At 52.6% G+C, this 20,881-nt stretch overlaps 1 protein-coding gene and 1 non-coding gene across 2 annotated transcripts in view; both read left to right on the plus strand.

Annotated features, from left to right (window-relative positions):
* The window catches only part of LOC102941819 (phosphatidylinositol 3-kinase regulatory subunit gamma), a 346,924-nt gene that overhangs the window by 119,440 nt on the left and 206,603 nt on the right, over positions 1-20,881 (plus strand). The window lies entirely within an intron of this gene.
* Positions 3,529-3,600, plus strand: TRNAA-UGC. Its single transcript has one exon. It is a non-coding gene; the product is annotated as a tRNA-Ala (tRNA).

The following is a 20,881-nucleotide window of genomic DNA, read 5'->3' on the forward strand; positions in this document are numbered from 1 at the left end:
CGTGGTTTGCAGGATTGGGAGTGGGGGTCTGTCGGGGAGGGGAGAGGGTCGTGAGATCGGGGTGGGAAGCGGGAGCAGGGCTGTGGGAATGGGAGGGGGTTCGTGTGGCTGGGAACGGTGTGAAGGGAGGGATGTTCATCAGGCCTTCTCTTTCTGTTGCCTCCTATGCTATGGGACAGAAATACGCTGCCTTCAGAGCACCATCCTCTCCCAGCATCCTAGCCATGCTGCCGCTGAGCACGCGAGGGGTTAAATCCTGTACAAGTTAGCCCAGCCTGTCGTGGGGGGCGGGGGAGGGAAATGCACAGACACCAGCCTCCCTGTGCCCTCCAAGACCTCGCAATGCCTCTCTGGCCCGCACGCACGGCTGTCTGGCCGTCTCCTCTGGGACTGCCTTCAGCTGAGTGGAGGGCAGCCCCTTCCCCAGCCAGCCACTTCGGAGAACGCAGGACGCTGGCTCCAAGTCAGAGCTTGCCTGGTGCATGGTTTGATTGGGCTCCTGCACGTCACGCCGGGCCAGGATCCCAGCTCTAAACAAACCCACCCCCGAACCCAAAACAAAGCAGGGAAGCAAACTCCTTGGAATCCATATAACGGAGCTGGACGTGCCAGAGTAAAAGCTCAATCAAATCAAATTCATCGGGGCTTAGCATTTTTCTCCTCCCACCCCTGATAAGTGGAGCTAGCCAGGCAGCAGTGCGACAGCACTAGCCTGTCATCGGTTTGCTGTGTGTGTGTGTGGTGTTGTGTTGACGTCATGCCCCCAAAGTCCCCTGATGCAAGGAGCCATTTCACATTCCGGCAGCTCTGGCTGGGTCATAAAGTTGTGGGGAGTTCAAAACGAGGCCAGGGGTCTTCTCTCCGAGAACTGGGCCTCGCAAAAATTCGCCAGTCCCCAGGTCCTTTGTGCTGGTGGCTTGGCAAGTGATTCTCGTGTGATTTCAGCTGCAGATGATTGCTTGAAGCAGGCTGTCAAGGAGCTGCGGGGCTGGTTCCTAGCGGTGCCTACACTGGGATCTCCCAAGCGAAGGTTCAGGTGGCCAGCAGAGCCACACGCAGCTTTAAAAGTGCTGGCCAGGGCTATGACTAACAGGGGGTATTGATGCCTGAAAGCGCAGTGGCTCAGAAGGGGCTGGAGCCACCACCTGGGAATCACTGCTGTAAAGGTTTCCTGTGGAACACATGGCATCTGACCTTAAGGTTACATCAACCCATTGGTCTCGCTGTGCTTCCTGGACACGGGTCCAGGCCAGATGGGTCCAAGGCGGTCCAGAGCGACTCGCAGGGGAAAGGCAACGTTGCCATTTCAGAGAACACTGGTACTTCAGCATCTGTCCGCGGCACTTAATGTGTCTGTGGGTCTTCAGTGATGGCGGCACAGAGGGGATGGCACCAGAGCGACGCGTCCGTCTCTTCGCCGCTTCCTTCTCCAAAGCCGGCACCATTAAAACAAACACACGCAGCTGCCTCTCCTCTCCCGTTGGAGCCAGCACTGGGGCGGTGGCAGGTTGTGTGAGCCTCTGCCAGCTCTGGGTGGAGACGGATCGCAGAGAGACTCCGTGGTCGTGGAGCGGATGGGCTGGCTGGGGTTATTTTATAGACGGGTCAGCAACCCAGAATCCGAGTTTGTTTGGAAACGTCATTGTGTGTGAAGTTTTAGTTGTGGCTCAGAAAAGCCTGGAAAACACCCCGATTTGATCCCTCTGTCATTTTCTAGGGTTTGGGAAGGGATGGTGCTTCCTTAGTGGAAACCTTCAGTAATGTGCTTCCTTCAGCTGACATCTGGAGAGCGGTGACTCACCGCCAGCGCATAGAGAGGGCTGTACTCTCACCCTGGTAACTGGAGAGCAGGCTGGTCGGGATCGGGCCCAGCTGGTACTTGGTTGGGAGGCCACCAACCTCAACCCCATGGATGCTGCTGCTGTAACAGAGGCAGGGCGGCCCCCGCGCTGGGGCAGTGCTCCAGCTGGAGGTACCGTCTTTCAGGGGACACCTGTCCTCGAGGTCCTGCCGGCCGCTGGTAGAGTTTTCCATTGAAACTGACCCTTGTTGCGGGAAAGGGTCAGTTCCGAGGAAAACGTCTCAGGTCCGGGATGGAATGTCTGATCAAAAGGAGAAGGAGAGAGAGCCCCATTGTAGCCAACAGCCTGGTGGGGAGGGCACTCACTGTGGACGTGGGGCACCCAACCCCCACTCATCATTAGCATCTGTGCCGGCAGCCTGACCTAGTGGTTAGAGTAGGGGAACTCGGGCTTTCTCTCTGCAGCAGGTTCTGAACGAGGGTCCCCCTTGTGCACTGGACGGGCGGCGTTTGCTACCTGCCCTGCGGCTACCACCCTCCCCTGGGTCCCTTCCGACCACTCCGCCCCTCCTCGCGTTGCATCCTGGTCCCTTGCAACCCGACGCCGGGAGTCCCTGCCCTGCGCAGCCGTCCTCCGGCGGGAGATGCCCCTCCTGGTGTGGCCCCTCTGTAGCAATGAGCACGGGGCTGCCTCCCTCTGCTCGCCACCCGGCTGGGCTGAGACACCTCGCAGGTAGGTCCCACCGTCCTCCAACGGGAGTGTGCCCAGGAGGGTTGCGGTGGTGGGGTGGGGGGTTCCCAGGCCCAGAGTTCTCCCTGACCCCCCTTTCGCTAGTTTCCAGCCCATCACAGCGAACCAGGTTCAGTCCCAACTGTGCCTGGTTTGGAGCCGGGACTTGAACCCAGCCCTCTCTCGTCCCCCATCAGTGCCCTCGGCGCCAGGCTGTTAGGTGTTATGGGTGTTTCTCCTGTCCCCCGTCCGTGTCCTCAGCATTTGTCCTTATTGAATTTCATCCTATTTACTTCAGTCCGTAATGCGGAGGGGTGTTGGACAGGTGGCAGGAGGAAATGGGGTGCATTCCCCATTCCTGACTGCTGCGACAGCCTCTTGGGTGTGTGGATGCAGCTGGGCCTAGCTGAGAGCATCCCTTGGGTAGGTGGAGGCCAGCTCTGCTTCCATACAGCGCTGGAATCGGGTGAGCTCCGAAGGCACCCAGCTTTCCCCCCTGGCCCTCCCAACTCAGCTTGGCATCCGGCTGAATTTCTCACAACACAATTTCTCATGCAGCCCCCTCCTAAACCTCGCTAGGGGTCCTAAGTCAGGGCGTCTGCCTTGGGGTTCCAGCAGCCACGGCGGATGCTAGGAGCCAGCGTGCTAGGAGAGTTTGCGGTGAACACGGCTGCCGCCTGTCTGCCCTGCAGAATTCCCAGCCGTGCGGTTTACCCTGCGCCCGGAGAGCGGAGACAGGAACTCAGACAGCTCTGGCTAGAGCTGCGCGCCCAGAGGCCTGGCTGTTGCCCAGCTGGTGGCAAACCTTCTCCCCACAGGATGATCCGCCCTTGACCCCAAAGCACAGCTCGCCCCGCTGGGAAAGTCGCACACAGTCTTCCCACAGCCGGACTCACCCTTCGAGAGAGGAAAGGGCAGGAGGGAGGTCAGGCTGGTGCTTATAGTGCAGCGACAGGGCCGGACCCAGCATCTGTTACTCATGTGAGTCATCCCAAGTGGGGATGTAGCTCCGTGGTAGAGCGCATGCTTTGCATGTATGAGGCCCTGGGTTCAATCCCCAGCATCTCCAAGTTCTTCTGAGGGGAGGAATAGCTCAGTGGTTTGAGCATTGTCCTTGTAAACCCAGGGCTGTGAGTTCAATCCTTGAGGGGGCCATTTAGGGATCTGGGGCAAAAATTGGGGATTGGTCCTGCTTTGAGCAGGGGGTTGGACTAGATGACCTCCTGAGGTCCCTTCCAACCCTGAGATTCTATGATTCTAAGTGTGCAGGAGCAGGAATATAGGGCCCAGTCTGAAACCCGGTGAAGTCAACGGGAGCCTGATTCCAGTGGGTTTGGATCAGGCCTGTAGGAAAGTGACTGTGATAACAGTATCTTGCTAACTGCCCTTGCTGCTAGCCCTGCCCAGGATCTGAGAGCCCAGCTGCCTGTCCCATCATCCCCTGCCTTTAGGGCAGGAAAAGAGTGATGGGGTCATGGCCCCCTGGTCCCCACCTTGTTCAGGAACCCCAGTACCAGGTCTGGTGTCCGCACTTTAAAAGCTATGTTGCAACACTGGGGACGACACAGAAAAGCAACACAAAAACCGTTCGAGGGCTGGAGAAAATGCCCCACAGTGGGAGACTTAACTCCATCTGGTTAGCTTCTCAGAAAGAAGGTGGAGAAGGCGACTTGATGACAGGGCATTTCTACCTACTCAGGGAGAAAATTCTGGGCACTGATCTAATCTAGCAGAGACAGGCCCAACAAGACCCAACGGCTGGGAGCTGAAGCCAGCCACATTCCCATTAGAAAGAAGGCAGCAGTTTTGAACAGAGCGGGTGTTTAACCATGGGGACAGCCCCCTGCCCCGGGAAAGTGGCGGATTCTCCATCTCTTGATGTCTTCAAATCCGGGCTCGGGGTCTGTTTACACTGAAAGCGCTCCGCTGGGGCACTGTGGCGCAGGAAGGGGGTTTTCCGTCCCTGTAGTAAATCCACCCCCTTGTGAGAACTCTTCCATCGACCTAGCAGCGGCTGCACCAGGGCTTGGGTCTCTCGGGGGTGTGAGTAGTGACGTAGTTAGGTCAACCGACCTTTTCAGAGTAGACCAGGCTTTGGTTGCCTTTCCGGAAGACGTGCTGTCGTCAGACACAACTCAGTGGGTCAACACCGGGGTAACTGGGTGAAATTCTCCACCTTGCGTTAGACAGGAGATCAGACCAGATCATCTAACGCTTCCTTCTGGCCTGAATATCTGTGACTCTGTGAATAAGCACACACCTAATTTTAAGCTTGGGGATAGTCCCAGCGGGGAGTTTAATCGAAGCATTTGCCTCCTTCAGGTTAGACACTTGTTCCTTGTTGGACTGAAGTATAAATATCTTTAGTCCTGCCAGACCCAGCTCCGACTTCCTGCCCCTGGCTCTCTGCCAAGCCCATTGCGACTTTTATTTATGATTATTTTTAAACCCTCTTCCTCTTGTTGGAGGGGGTGAAATCCCATTAAGACAAACATTCAAAAAAATAATAATCTTACTTTCAAATGAAATTTACGGGGGGGAATCCAAGAACCAGGCAAACCTTCCCTTTGAAATCCTTCCCCGAAGGCTGTATGCAAAATTATGCAAATGAGACAATTAGATGAGGGAGGGTCCCTGGGGCTAATAGCCCCAGGCCAGAACCAATCAGTGTTGGATTTCTGAGTTCAGAAGCAGATTGCTACTGTTTTTCTCTATCTCTGTTAGTCTCATTAAAGCGAGGATGCGTTAGACACCCCTGCTAAAATCATCGCCAGGAGGCTGGGGGTAGGGGGAAGGTTTAGATCCAGAAGAATGTGCACCCCCGTTCTCTGCCCTGCGTGCCTTCCACCCTGGGTATTCCACAGGAGAGACTGAGTGTGCCCACATGCTCCTTGCAACCGTCCGAAATAGACCGGTGCGCTCAGCACCTCTTCCCCATCTCTCACCCTGCCAGTCCTGGAGCCGTCCGCTTGCGGACTGTTATCTGGGTCAGCACTGCTGTCTGCAGGCATTCGCCGGCTTGGGATGAGCTGCATTTCCCCAGCAGAAGGGGAATCCCAGCAGCCCTGCAGCTTGTTAGAACCCTGAGCCGGGGGGCGGGCGTGATTTCTCTGCCTCTAGTGAAGTCATCCCCCCTCTCTGGAGACTGCTCCATCCCTGCTGGAGAGGAGTGACCCCGGGCTCACGCAAAATGCTACTAAAGAGCAAATGACTTGCCTTTGGAGTGAACCAGGTTGACACCAAGTTTCAAGGATTTATAAAGAAATTCCCCAGCTCCTTCTCCTGCGTTTTCTAGTTTTCTCAGCCCACTTCCACATACCGTGTTCCACCCACGGGCTACATTACCAATCAACTCAGCGGTCCAGATCTTCACAGAGTGTCAAGCATGGGCGGCAGGGGAACGCGCCGCTGGGGGAGGCTAGCCCCCGACCCCTCGCCCTGCCCGAGGCGCCCCCCCGCCCTTCTGCCCCCTCCCTCCACTGGAGCCCAGAGCACACACAGACACTGCGGCCACTGGCCGGGGCATGTCTCCAGCCCCAGCGCTGGGCAAGCGGGTGGCAGGGCCGGAGCGCCCCCAGCCCTGGAGTGCCGGTTGGGCGCCGCAGTCCCAGAGCCCCCAGCCCTGGGCCTTGTGCGCACCAGTCCCAGCCTGCCTGCCCCGACCTGTCAGCCCCAGAACAGCAGGAAGGGGATTGGAAGCAGGCAGGAGGACTGGGGGCGAAGCGTGGGCGGGGCTACGCCAGGCTGTTTGGGGAGGCACAGCCTTCCCTTGCCTATGCTACCCGCTGCCCATGGCATCCAGCATTGTCACGCCAGTGAAGTCAAGGGAGTGGGCCAGTTTCCACCAGCCGAGGGTTCGTGGATTTGTAGATTCCAGGCCAGAAGTGACTACGGTGATCACCCAGGCCAGATCACTTCCCCAAAGAATTCCAGCTTGAGCTAGAGCTGGCCTTTTAAAAAAACATCCAATCTGGAGTTCAAAATGGCCAGCGATGGAGACTTGACCCTCCGTCAATTGTTCCAGTGGCTAATTCCCCTCAGTGGAGCTAACCCTGTGTATTCTGCCGGAGTGGAGCATAAACATTTCCAGTGAAGTGCAGCCGGTGGAAGGCTGTTTGCCTTGAGGTTCTGCAGCTCTCCCGGCTGCAGGTTAGAGTAATACTCAGCACTCCTTGTCCAGTCACACCAGGGTGCGAAACTGCTCTCAAACCATAATGGTGGCATTTAGCACTGGTGTGAATGGCTGCACAGGGTGCCGGAGAGTGCTGAATCAAGCCCATAAGCTGTAGATCTCAAAGGAGGGACAGTGTCATTATTTCACATTTTATGGATGGGGAAAGTGAGGCGCAGAGAGGTTAAAGTGAGGTGCCCAAGGTCACCCATCAGAGCCAGAATAGAACCCAGGTGTCCAGCGTAGGGCTTGAGCCACTGGGTCATTTGCGAGAAATGCTTGTGTCTCAATGGGAAGACAAAGGACCCTCTTTCCCCAACCTCTCCCCCTCCCTCTGCAGCATGTGACCCCCTCCACCCCTTCCCCACCCACTGCAGCATGGAGGCTGTGGCACTGAAATCCAGGGGAGTTCTGCAACTCCCTTCAACAGGAGCTGGGCCAATTATTTCACGTTTCTCTGGTGCTTTTCCTTCCCCACCGAAAAGCAGCTGCATGTGGAGTAGAACGTAGCCGCTTCTTTAATAACACAAAGCAGCAGGTTTAGGACAGGAAGTGGCAAAGAAAACGACAGTCTCCATGTGAAAGAGGAGGGGCAATTGAGGGAAGCCAAATGTCATTCCTTGGTTTGGGATTTGGCCAGGACTTGCGGGTGACAGCAAAGATCTCTTCCATCTCCTCTGTGCCAGCAGTTATGGCTTTTGGCATTAGAGAAGGCTGATCCATCCTTCGGGTGACAGAACTTGCCTGCGAGCTTCCCCAGACCTGGATACAATTGACTCGATGACATCCTTTTAATGAGATCTCCGCTGTGATGTGTGGCAGTTACTCGCCAATGCATCCAGAGGAATCAGGCCAAGTCACGCTCCTAATATGCAAGGTATTTCGATGATCATTTCTGAGCAAAAGGCTCAGCACTGACGGATAGTCACTGCCGTCACGTAAGCGAAAACACATGTCGTTCTAGCTCCTTCTGCTCATCTGGCCACAAGCTCTCGTTGCTGCTGCATAGCTCTTGTGTTTGAAAAATGTACTGGCAAGATGGGGATGCCCCAATCTTTCACCCAGTCTCTGAACTGAGCCTTTCGAAATTAATATTTGTATTATACTAGAACCTAAAGGTCCCAGCTGAGATCAGGGCCCCCATTCTGCTAGGGGCCATACAGACCCATAGAAGGGAAAGTCACTGGCTCAAAGAGCTTACATTCTAAATAGGCAAGACAGACACATGGCAGGAGGGGAAACTGAGGCACAGAGCAGGGACGTGACTTGCCCAAGGTCACACGTGGAGTCTGTGGCAGAGTCAGGAACTGGATTCGAGTCTCCATGAAGAATACACAGCGCACACGCCTCCATGAACTCAGCAAGCAGAATTATTACACCTTTTTGTCAGTATCTATGCAAACAATTAAATTACGCTCTGTAATGAGCGCAGAGAGAGGATCTAACCTGTCCTACTACGTCAGAGCCTATACCTGTGAGAGACGGCCCAAACTCGCACTCCAGATTGAAAGCCCTCTGGGTGTTCCAAACTAGAGCTGTTTTCTGAGTTTCAGATCCAAGTGGATCCAGATCCCTGGGAAAATCAAGGCTGGTGGAAATCTGACCCGCCCATTCCTACACTGGTGGGATCCAGTACTGGGCACGGCCGGCTCAGCCCACCGCTACCGGCTGAACGATCTCGCTGCGAGAGCTGCATGCCAGCATGGTATAAATGCGGCTATTGTCCGGCTGCCCCTTTGTCCAGCGGTTGCAACGCCCTTCCAGCTGAAAGCGAGAGCTGGGAGGTAGATCCCAGCCTTGCTGGAGGAAACTGTCCCTGCAGTCGGTCCGGCTGGATTGTTTTGTTGGCGCCCGTCTGACCGGCCACCCAGCTCTCCGGACTCTGCAGTGTCCAGGCTTAGCAAGAGCTACTGAAACCCGTCGCCCCCGATTTCCCTCGTGGGAACGGGTGGGCGTCGAGGGATCCTAGGAACGAATGAAAAGCCTGACTGTCTAACAGTGACTGGGTGGCCTGTGTGAATCGAGTGGGTGGTCTCACTCCATTTCCGCATGGACAGGTGGCCACACAGCGCAGCTCAACACGCCCCTCCGTGGTTGGGACGAAGCAGCGGCATCCCCGGGCTGCCCTAGCAGCCGAAAGGCCGAGTTCGCACCACTTTCAGGAAGAGGCAGTTCAGGGCAGGGAAGCTTACGCTGCCCCCGTTCCGGGAGAGGAAAGCTTCAGCGCTGCGTACTCCCCTTTCACCGGTGCTCAGCCCCCAGTTCAGCAAAGCACATAAACACCTGCTTATCTTGAAGCAGGTTCTGAAATCCCACTGAAGTTGTTTTAAGCATGTGCTTGACCAAGCAAGGGCTTAAATGCATGGCTGAATTGAGGCTTAACTCCATGTTACGTATAGTTTAGAAATAACCGGAAATTTCTAATAAAAATAAAGGACTCCTTTTCCAAAAAGACGACAGGGTGGGGTGGGGGGAGAAGAGAGAGCGGAAAGTCAGGGCTGGTTACTCTGTAGACTCGCTATGGTCCCGCTTCACGGTCAGGTGCCGTTTATTAGTGGCTTATAAAGAGTTAATCAAGGATGACTCCTCGTTATCAGCGTGTTTCAGCCGGGAGTAGTATGTAAGCAGCTCAGCGGCAGCTGCTATCGATGCTTTTATAACGCATGGTTCTGAGCAACCAGTTGGCCTGCTGGACTCGTTAACAATCGACGAACCAGTTATGAAGCCCCTTCAGTCACTCTTTGTAAGCTACGGACCAGTGGGCCTTGGTTACCAAACGTGACCTGTTTGCCTGGGAAAACGCCCCACTTCGGTGGGAGAATAAGCAGAGAGAGAGAGAGAGAGCTGGTGGATGGGTAATATCGTCCCTCCGGAGCCGGTGGGCAGTGGGGACGGATGGCTGACCCTGCAGAGTTCTCCTCCTCAGATCCATGTCAGATGTTGCACCAAATCAGTCGCACAGCTGTCCTCTCTCTAGGGAGAGAGAGTCACCGTCCCCTTGCTCTAAGGGCTTAGAGCTAAAGGACTGCGTGACAGGGAGGCCCTGCCCCTTTCCGGGGACATGAGGTTTTTGGCCAGTCAGCTCTGTTCCGTTAACCTCTGGACAGGCTATAGGACCTAAAAGAAAGAGAGCTGAACAGTGGAGAGCGGAAGGGGCGGCAGAAAGCAGGAAAGCTCCTGCAGGAGCCCCTGAGAAACCAGGGAGACAGACCCCAGCCAGGAGAGGCTGGCTGGAGAGGAGAGGGCCGACCAAGGACCAGGAGCTCAGCTGGGTGGAGGAATCATTTGGTTCTGCATTTTGTTTTGCTGAAGTATCTCTATTGACTCTGTTACCCCGGGAAGCGTTAAACAGTTTAAGGAGACTTGACGGGGGGGGGGGGGGTGGTCAAGCCACCACTATGGCATTAATAGGTCAAATATGACCAATAGGGAAACTGAGGCAGAGCAGCTGCAATGCCCCATTAGGTCACGGGGGGTGTACCAAGACTGCGAGTGTTGTACAGATCACAGCAGGCTGAGACATTAGACTGGGACTCCAGAAAGCGGGGGGAGGGGTCATTCCTACTCTGTGCCTCAGTTTCCCCTCTGTAGAATGGGGATAACAGCTCTGCCCTGCGTCGCAGTGGGGCTGCAAAGACAGATTCATTGAGACTGGGAGGTGTCTGAGGACAGCGTGCTTGTAAGGTGCTAAAATGCTAACCGTCAACTTCAGCTAAAGTGCGTACAGGTAGGAGAGCTGCCCTTTAAACCACCTCCTCCCCCACACGTGGCAGTGCAAGCCATGCGGGAAGCACGTGGGATCCAGCCTGAGGACACGTGAGCTGCACCAGCTCCACATATGAAGCCTTTGTGGGAAAAGTCTCTGGGATACGCTCAGTGCGCAGCTTGTGGGAGGCCTGGTGGAGGCTGGAGCTTCGGAGCCTGCAGAAGGCATCGAACTGGTGGCTTTTAACCCCATCGAAGCCCAGCTGGGCTTTGAGAAGCTCCTCGTGAGGGAGTTTCCAGACTGGGCCCACCTTTGGGATTTCTTTATGGACCACATCGTACCAGACACACATGTCCCCTAGCCCACATGTGCTGTGGGAATGGGACAACGGCCTGGCAGGCGTGGCCTAGTTGCCTTAGCCCGGAACTGGAAGCCAGCAGGGTACAGAATTCCCGTACCATCTCTTGCGCCGCCTTGCTCTGTGGCATTGGACGCCCGAGTCTCCCAGTCCCTGAGCAACCAGAACGCCCAGGCCCAACTCAGTCTCCTGACGTCAGAGCATAACATCAGGCCCTGGGCTTCCTCACTCTCATAGAATCATAGAATCATTGAATATCAGGGTCGGAAGGGACCTCAGGAGGTCATCTAGTCCAACCCCCTGCTCAAAGCAGGACCAACCCCAACTAAATCATCCCAGCCAGGGCTTTGTCAAACCTGACCTTAAAAACTTCTAAGGAAGGAGATTCCACCACCTCCCTAGGTAACCCATTCCAGTGCTTCACCACCCTCCTGGTGAAAACGTTTTCCCTAATATCCAACCTAAACCTCCCCACTGCAACTTGAGACCATTACTTCTAGTTCTGTCATCCGCTACCACTGAGAACAGTCTAGATCCATCTTCTTTGGAACCCCCTTTCAGATAGTTGAAAGCAGCTATCAAATCCCCCCTCATTCTTCTCTTCCGCAGACTAAACAATCCCAGTTCCCTCTGCCTCTCCTCATAAGTCATATGTTCCAGTCCCCTAATCATTTTTGTTGCCCTCTGCTGGACGTTTTCCAATTTTTTCACATCCTTCTTGTAGTGTGGGGCCCAAAACTGGACACAGTACTCCAGATGAGGCCTCACCAATGTCGAATAGAGGGGAACGATCACGTCCCTTGATCTGCTGGCAATGCCCCTACTTATACATCCCAAAATGCCATTGGCCTTCTTGGCAACAAGGGCAAACTGTTGATTCATATCCAGCTTCTCGTCCACTGTAACCACTAGGTCCTTTTCTGCAGAACTGCTGCCGAGCCATTCGGTCCCTAGTCTGAGCGGTGGATTGGATTCTTCCATCCTAAGTGCAGGACTCTGCACTTGTCCTTGTTGAACCTCATCAGATTTCTTTTGGCCCAGTCCTCTAATTTGTCTAGGTCCCTCTGTATCCTATTCCTGCCCTCCAGCGTATCTACCTCTCCTCCCAGTTTAGTGTTATCTGCAAACTTGCTGAGGGTGCAATCCACGCCATCCTCCAGAGCATTAATGAAGATACTATACAAAACCGGCCCAAGGACCGACCCTTGGGGCACTCCACTTGATACTGGCTGCCAGCTAGACATGGAGCCATTGATCATTACCCGTGGAGCCCGATGATCTAGCCAGCTTTTTATCCACTTTATAGTCCATTCATCCAGCCCATACTTCTTTAACTTGCTGGCAAGAATACTGTGGGAGACCATGTAGCATGGGGCACAGGTCACTTGCTGGAGGAGTCTCTGCTCCTTGAAGTCTTTAAACCACGATTTGAGGACTTCAATAGCTCAGGTGAGGTTTTTCGCAGGAGTGGGTGGGTAAGATTCTGTGGCCTGCGTTGTGCAGGAGGTCAGACTAGACAATCATAATGGTCCCTTCTGACCTTAGTATCTATGAATCTATGAAAAGCTTTGCTAAAGTCAAGGAATAACATATCCACTGCTTTCCCCTCCTCCACAGAGCCAGTTATCTCGTCATAGAAAGCAATTAGATTAGTCAGGCATGACTTGCCCTTGGTGAATCCATGCTGACTGTTCCTGATCACTTTCCTCTCCTCTAAGTGCTTCAGAATTGATTCCTTGAGGACCTGCTCCATGATTTTTCCAGGGACTGAGGTGAGGCTGACTGTCCTGTAATTCCCTGGATCCTCCTTCTTACCTTTTTTAAAGATGGGCACTACATCTATCCTCCTCCTCCTCTCCCTGCCTGTGAAATGGGGATGCCAAAGCTGCCTTAGCACCCAGGGAAGGCTGTGGAGATCTGGGGCTGCTGTTTGTAAATGGCTTAGAAGACGTAAAAGGCTGTATGTGGACCAATTGATTGGGGTGTTTCTAGGGTGCCCATCACTGTCGTATCTAGGCACTGAGCACAATGTTGTTACGGCCCAGGGGCCACGTCTGGCCCACCAGACGTTTTAATCTGGCCCTTGAGCTCCCGTCAGGGAGCAGGGTCGGGGGCTTGCCCCGCTCCACGCAACTGCTAGAAGCAGTGGCATGTCCCTGCTCCGGCTCCTACGTGTAGGAGCAGCCAGGGGGCTCCGCACACTGTCCCCACCCCAAGTGACAGGGCAGCACACAGAGTCACCTGGCCGTGCCTCTGCGTAGGAGCCGGAGGGGGGACTTGCTGCTGGTTCTGGGAGCTGCTTGAGGTAAGCTCCCTCTGGAGCCTGCATCTCTGGCTCCCTCCTGCGCCCCAACCCCCTGCCCCAGCTCTAATTCCTCTCCCGCCCTCCGAACCCCTTGGTCCCATCCCGGAGCACCCTCCTGCACCCCCAACCCCTCATCCCCAACCCGATGCCAGAGCTCGCACCCCCAGCTGGAGCCCCCACCCCTTTCTGTACGCCAACCCCCAATTTCGTGAGCATTCATGACCCACCATACAATTTCCATACACAGATGTGGCCCTTGGGCCAAAAAGTTTGCCCACCCTTGGGCTAACTCCTAGCGACCATATCCTTTCCCTGAAGTCGATAGGAATGTGACCCTGAGAAAGGGCTGGGTGTGACCTTGTGGCCTGGTGTTATTGAGCCAGGGTAACCTACCCAGCTGGGGTAATGGGAAGTGTTTGTAGCAATGTATTTGAGAGAGGGCTGGGGAGGGTCCCATGTCCCGGCTGCATCCAAAACTACAGACCAAAGCCACTGATTTGTCCTCTTAGGGTTGGTTATGTCTCGTGACAAGGTTCCTGCTCTACCTTGGTGGGTCTTGCGCTTATTGGCGGATTTGCTCGCCTTGGAGCTTCACGGCAGCCCTCAGCTTGGCCGTTTTTCTGAACCCACAGTCCCGGTCAACTCCTCCTGTGTCTGAACAGGAGTTGGGAGGTTTGGGGGGAACCTGGGCCCACCCTCTACTCCGGGTTCCAGCCCAGGGCCCTGTGGAATGCAGCTGTCTAGAGTGCCTCCTGGAACAGTTGTGTGACAGCTACAACTCCCTGGGCTACTTCCCCATGGCCTCCTCCCAACACCTTCTTTATCCTCACCATAGGACCTTCCTCCTGGTGTCTGATGATGCTTGTATTCCTCAGTCCTCCAACAGTCCGCGTTCTCACTCTCAGCTCCTAGTGCCTCTTGCTCCCAGCTCCTCACACGCACACCACAAACTGAAGTGAGCTCCTTTTTAAAACCCAGGTGCCCTGATTAGCCTTCCTTAATTGATTCTAGCAGCTTCTTGATTGGCTGCAGGTGTTCTAATCAGCCCGTCTTAATTGTCTCCAGAAGGTTCCTGATTGTTCTGGAACCTTCCCTGTTACCTTACCCAGGGAAAAGGGACCTACTTAGCCTGGGGCTAATATATCTGCCTTCTATTATTCTCCTATAGCCATCTGGCCCGACCCCGTCACAGTCTACACTGCACAGTTAACCTGACTCTGACCTGGATTTTAACCTTCACCTCCTCGTAGCAGCCACACATACACACTGACCTCTGACCTGGGTTTGGAGGTGCTCTAAGCCCAGGATAGCTGAGGGGTTAGAGCCCTGGCTCTGCTTTAACTCGGGCAGGAACTTGCCCACCTTGCTGTGAGGATAGGCTAAATCATTCCCGTGCTGAAAGTCCTCCAGTGCCTTCCCACAATCCCCCCCAAGGACAGACAAGTTCTCCCAAAGTTGACTGGGCAGGAATCCTAGAACGTCTCAGCCCAAGGTGCCATGGGACATGCCCCCACACACATGGGCGAGTGCAGAGGCAGTGAGGACACAGCAGTGCAGGAGGGGCTTTGCAGTAGAGGATGCTCACACCTGGGCTCGACTAACCCCAGTACTCAGGTTGAGGGGCCAACCACCAGTGAGCGCCCACACTGCACTGGAAACCTGGGTTTACAGTCGCTGTGCCTAGGTCCTACAGGCATGCTGACATGTCGGTACTGCGCTATGCAGACCTTCTGATGCAGGTCTGCGGCTTGAGTTGTGTCCACACTGCAAAATGACAGGGCTTGAACCTGAGTCACAGTGGGACTCGGGTTCTGACCCACCCCTCCCAGCATGGTCCCAGGATGTAGGTACTGAGTCCCTGCTGACCTGAGTCAGACTGATTTGTGGGCTCAGACCGGAGTCAGGCTTAATGTGCAGTGTGGACGTCTCCTGATACACTCATGAAAGTGCTGTTGCTCTGCTGATGGGAGGAGTCCTACTGAACAGTCCCCTTGGTGCTGAGGAAGTGGGGCAGTCCTAGAGCTGGATTCAGTAAAGTGGCTTGACCCTGGCCTATGTGAAGAGCAGGGACTCTGCAATTTAACAGAGCAGCCTTTCAATCCGTGTGCGTTCGCTAGCCAACTTACCTGTTCCATTTCATTCAGACAGCTGCTAAGGCAAACTCCCTCCCCCAGAGTTTCTGTCGTTCCCAGCATTGTCACATAGGACCCCACGCTGGAGCGTGCCGAGGGGAAATACAGAAGCAAAATAAAGTTCCTTGTCTTTTATGACCTCCAACTTGCAAGCATTTTGGGGTAGACACATCTTGTGCTAACTGTGCTTCTGCCCAGCAATGCAGCGGGGCCATGGGCTGGGCGGAGAGGGCGGGGCGGGGCTATAGCGAGTTCGTGCAGGCGGCCCAGCAGAACCGCGGTCGGCCCGTCTTCACCTTGTTCTGCGGGGACAAGGATAACCAGGGCAGGAGCTGGTGCCCGGACCGCATCACTGCTGAACCAGTTGTGCGGAGTGAATTAAATAGCCTGCCTGATGGATCTGTATTCATCTACTGCCAAGCGGGAAGCAGAGCCTACTGGAACGACCCCAGCAATGAGTTCAGAAAGAATCTGAAACCAACTGCAGTGCCAACGCTATTTAAATATGGGACACCTCAGAAGTTGGTAGAAGAATGTCTTACCAGAAAGCTTGTGCACGTTTACTGAAGATTAAGTTTTCTCTCTTCTTTAGTCAATTATTTATCTAGCAAGTAGATAGCCATATCTTCAAGCTGCCAGTCATTTTCATTTAAAGGAACCATCATGTATTGCCTTATCTCCATTCAGACTTTAAACTGTCAAGCGCATTGGCTGAGTGGCCAAAATAAATGCCATGAAACTGTAGGTACAGAGCATGGGAAGGGATCTTGCAACCCTAGAAAACTGTAACTGACCCTTTTGCTGAATTAAACTCCTACTTGCAACCAAAATAATAGCTCCTGTAAAGTGGGCCGTGCTGCATACGGACACCGTGATTGTATGCATGCACAGGGAGTCGAAGGACTAGAGCCGAGCACACTTTTTCGGACGAATAGTAAATGCACCAGAAAATGCAGTTTTGGGGCAACCGAAACTATTTGCCAGTGTGGGTCAAATTCAGCAAATCATTTCAGCCGGGTAAAAATGAGGTAAAAATGTTTTGAAAATGCAGAAATGGTTCGTTTTGACATTTTCAGAGCGTTTCGTTTCAAAATGAAATTGTGTTTCAAACTGGCATTTTGTCGAGAAAATGGCTTTTCAGATCAACCCAAGTGAATTACTTGGGAGGGAAGGGAGGTTGTGTCAGCAAGAAAAAATGGGGAAAAAAATCAGTTTTAGTTCAAAACAAAATTATTTTCAGATTTTTCCATTCCGCCACCAAACCAAAAAATCAATTATTTGCTCAGCTCTAATCTTCTAAACTCAGGGCTCTCCCACTTGAATTTAAGGGTAATCTCCTCTATCTGGCAGCAGTATTAAGACTATTATCTTCCCTTCAGGCCTCCAGCAACCAGGGGGCGATGTTATCACAAGCACTGGAGCAGTGGCTCACACACATCTACCTGTTCATTACCGCTTCTGTCCAACAATGCTATGGGGGAAGGGATCAAAGATAGATAGAGTAAAAACATAACACTCTTTCCATCCTGCTAGTATCTTTGGAGGATGTTAAACAGCAGTTAAAAAGTTAGACCTTTTTAAATCAGCAGATGCAGATAACTTGCATTCAAGAGTTTTAAAAGAGCTGACTGAGGAGGTTGCTGGACCATTGATGTTGATTTTCAATAAGTCTTGGAACACTGGGTTCCAGAAGACTGGGGAGAAAGCTAATGGTGTGCCAATATTTAAAAGGGGTAAACGAGGTGACCCTGAGCAAGATAATGGAGCAGCTGAAATGGGACTTGATCAATAAAGATTAAAGGAGGATAATATCATTCATGCCAATCAACATGGGTTTGTGTAAAGTAAATCCTGTCAAGCTAACTTGATATTTCTTTGATGAAATAAGTTTGGTTGATAAAGGAGTTGATGTAATATACTTGGACTTCTAGAAGGCATTTGAGTTGGTACTGCACAACATTTTGATTAAAAAACTAAAACGATATAAAATTAAAAAACTAGAACGATAGAAAATTAATCTGGCACAAATTAAATGGATTAAAAACTGGCTAACTGATATGTCTCAAACTATAAACTGGGAATCATCACGGAGTGGGTGTGTTTTTAGTGGGGTCCCGCAGGGATCTGGTCTTAGCCATTTTATCAGTGAGCTAGAAGGAGACATAAAATTGTCACTGATAAAGTTTGCAGACAACACAAAAACTGGGGCAGTGGTAAATAATGAAGAGGACAGGTCACTGACAGAGTGATCTGGACCACTTTGTTAGCTGGGCACGAGCCAACAATATGCGTTGTAACATGGCTAAAGGTAAATGGCTACATCCGGGAACAAAGAACGTAGGCCATATTTACAGAATGGGGGACTCTCTTCTGGGAAGCTGCGACTCTGAAAAAGATTTGGAGGTCATGGTGGATAATCAGCGGATCACAAGCTCCTAGTGCTGTGGCCAAAAGGGCGAATGTGATCCTGGGATGCATGAAAAGGGGAATCGCAGCAGAGAGGTTACTTCACTTCTGTACTAGGCCCTGGTGCAATCGCTGCTGAAATCCTGTGTCCAGGTCTGGTGCCCACAATTCAGGAAAGATGTTGCAAATTGGAGAAGGGTCAGAGAAGGACCATGAGAATGGTTAGAGGGTTGGAAAACCAACCTGCCTTACCGCGATAACTCAAGGAGCTGAGTCTAGTTAGCTTCGCAAAGAGAACGTTAAGGAGTGACTTGGTCACAATTTATAAATACCTGCGTAGGGAACCAATATTTCATTACAAGCTCTTCAGTCTATCAGAGAAAGCTATAACAGGATCCAATGGCTGGAAGTTCAAGCTATGCAAAATCAGCCTGGAAATAAGGCGTAAATTTTAAACAGTGCGGGTAATTAACCAGTGGAACAATTTACCAAGGACTGTGGGGGATTCTCCATCACTGACAATTTTTCAAGGAAGATTGGATGGTTTTCTCAAAGCTCTGCTCTGGGAGTTATTTTGGGCAGTTCTCTGGCCTGTGTTATACAGGGGGTCGGACTAGCTGATCACAACGGTCCCTGCTGGCCTTGGAATCTGTGAATCTATGCAAACATGAGCCCTCCTCTGTGTCGCAATTTGCCACTGCTGGGATATTAAGGGACTGTTTTGATTTTGCTAGTCAAATCACAGGTAAAATGAGACTCTAGCCACTCTTGGTTCAGACGAGGTAGAGAAATTATGGTGAGTGTGAGTTCAACTGAGAAAATTAGAGCTTGTGCACAAAATGACTACCCAGAGCAGGAGGATAAATAATTGCCACCCATTATTCCAGCATCAGGAGACCTGGTCAAAATAGCTGCTTAGAGCCGAGGGAGGCATAATTGCTACCTAGTCCCGGTCTCATGGAAAGACAAAGATCCATTCACTACAGGTGCCCTCCCCATCCCCCCGCACGAGAGGGTTTAACTATACAGAGGATTTACAGGAATATAACCTGACTTGCTCTTCCCAGAGTCTGGCTAAGAGAGCGAGTGAGTCTAGAGAAACGGGGAGTCAGTGGCTCTGCAGAGAATGTTTGAATCTAAATGGGCATGAGAGGAGGTCGTGTGATGCAGTGGGAAGGGAGTTGGACTGGGAGTCAGGAGGTCTGGCTTCTATTCCTAGCTCTGCCACTGGCTGCTGGGTGTCCTTGAGCAAATCACTTTGCTAAAGTTCTGCTTCCCCTTTGGCTGTCCCTGGCAAGCTCTTTGGGGGAGGGGCTGCCTCTCACCAGATGTGTCTGTAAAACGCCCAGCATCACAGGGTGCCGGCTCTCACATGGGCACCCCTGGGACATTAGTAAAGAGACTGGTCCCACCCAGCTGCTTTCAGCACAGTGTCAGTTACACGGCAGCTGGAGCAGTGTTTCCCAGCTGGGCTAGACATAGGCACAGTAGCTCCGATTGAGCTAGCATGCTAAAAATAGAAGTGTCACCTCGGCGAGGCAGGCAACAGGACGGGCTAGCCCCCCGAGTACACATGTGGGGTGCTGGGTAGGGTTGTACTTGGGGCGGGTAGCGCATCCCACTGCTTCTGTTTGTAGCATGTTAGCTCGATCCAAGCGACGTCTGTGCGAGATGGAAATTACACCTCTGGCTCGAGTAGAGATGTCCCCTTAGATTTTGAGGAGTGGCCGTTTGGCCGTCAGCCGGATGGCTGGCACAGGTCTGTGTTGTTACATGCGGGATGACTCATTCCATGTAGTCTGGGCCGCACTGGGGAGAGGTTCTTTACTATGGAAGAAGAACTCTGAGGACTTAAATCTCTCCCGACTGCATCTGTAAGATGGGGATAATAATACCTTGTCTGCCAGGAGCCTGGAAGGGCTTAGTTATTATTTGTACAGTGCTTAGAGATCCTCGGATCAAAGGGGAGATACAAGCAGAGCATATTTTAAATTTTGATCTTTAGCTGCCCCTGGGAAGCGTTCATGCTTCAACACAAAAAGATGCCACAATAGTGTCTTAAGAAGGGCAGGGAGAAAAAAAAACAGCAATTTCCTTGTCTCTCTTGCTTGCTCATTAGGTTTCTCTCCTCTGCTCTGCCCTTTGTAGATGCACTAGGAGCTGAGAGTTAACAAGCTTCGCAATAAACTCTGGCCTCCTAGACAGCCTCTATTAAGATGGGCGAAAAATGGCTCCTTTGTTCAGAGCTCTCATCAGAGAGTCGAGTCTCTGTCTTTAAACACCTCTGCCTAGCTCGTCTCCCCTCATGAAAACGGACAATGACAAATGGCATTAGATCGAAGCAGAGAAATATGCCCACAATGGCTCGGACAAGCCATAGAGGTCCTCCTTAACTGCATCTGCCCGGTCTGCTCCCACGTCTCTGGGTGAATGTAGAGCCCCACAGAACCATTAACAGTGTCTCCACATGGTGTCGCTGTTCAGATTCAAACTTCAGGGGGGCTCAGCGCCTGGGTTTTCATGATACAAATGGGAGATATTTGGGAAGCTGGGGTCAAGGCCCCGAGTCAAAGTTCCCCCAAGTTGTGATGTGCTCAGGGCTGGGGTTTTGGATGGGATTCAGCGCCTGGGTCCCCACTTGTGTGGAACATGCAATCCCCTGATTTGCAGGCACATGGGATGCTTCTCCTACCCCCAAAGAGAGCAGCGCGGGAACCAGAATTTCCATTTCATGGGACGTTCCAACATTTTGACGTTTGTTTTTTGTCATGGAACCAAGTGTCAATTTTCAGGAGTTTTCCGTGAAGTGAATGTGGGGAGATAAGGGGGAAGTGAATTTTGAGGGTGGGGAGGGGAAGTGCCATTTCAGGTCGTTCAAAACGTTTGGTTTCAATTTTTTAAATGTTTTATTGTACGGTTTCCCCTTTTCGACCTGAGCAGCTAGTCAGAGTTCAGGGCCCTGGGGATGTTCCAGCTGGAAACAGAAACTGATGGTGGCTGGGATTTTCTTGGATGCAGTCTTATTTACAAGGAAGGAACAAAACTCTACATCTCTGAACATAGAAGGACCCAAGAACAAAAGGAGCAGTTTCCGAGCTAACATCCCCCATAATTTTTTAGCCAACATCAGACCTAAAAATGCTCCCTGGCTTTTTCCAAGGTCACACTGGGTTTACAGGCTGCTGCTTGGCTTCCTTGCCTCTCCATCTCTCTGTTCTTATCTGTTCCCAGTTTCTCTCTCTCTCTCTCTCTGTCACACACACACACACACA

The sequence above is a fragment of the Chelonia mydas genome, chromosome 8 (assembly GCF_015237465.2).
Source record: "Chelonia mydas isolate rCheMyd1 chromosome 8, rCheMyd1.pri.v2, whole genome shotgun sequence".
NCBI classification, from domain to species: Eukaryota; Metazoa; Chordata; order Testudines; family Cheloniidae; genus Chelonia; species Chelonia mydas.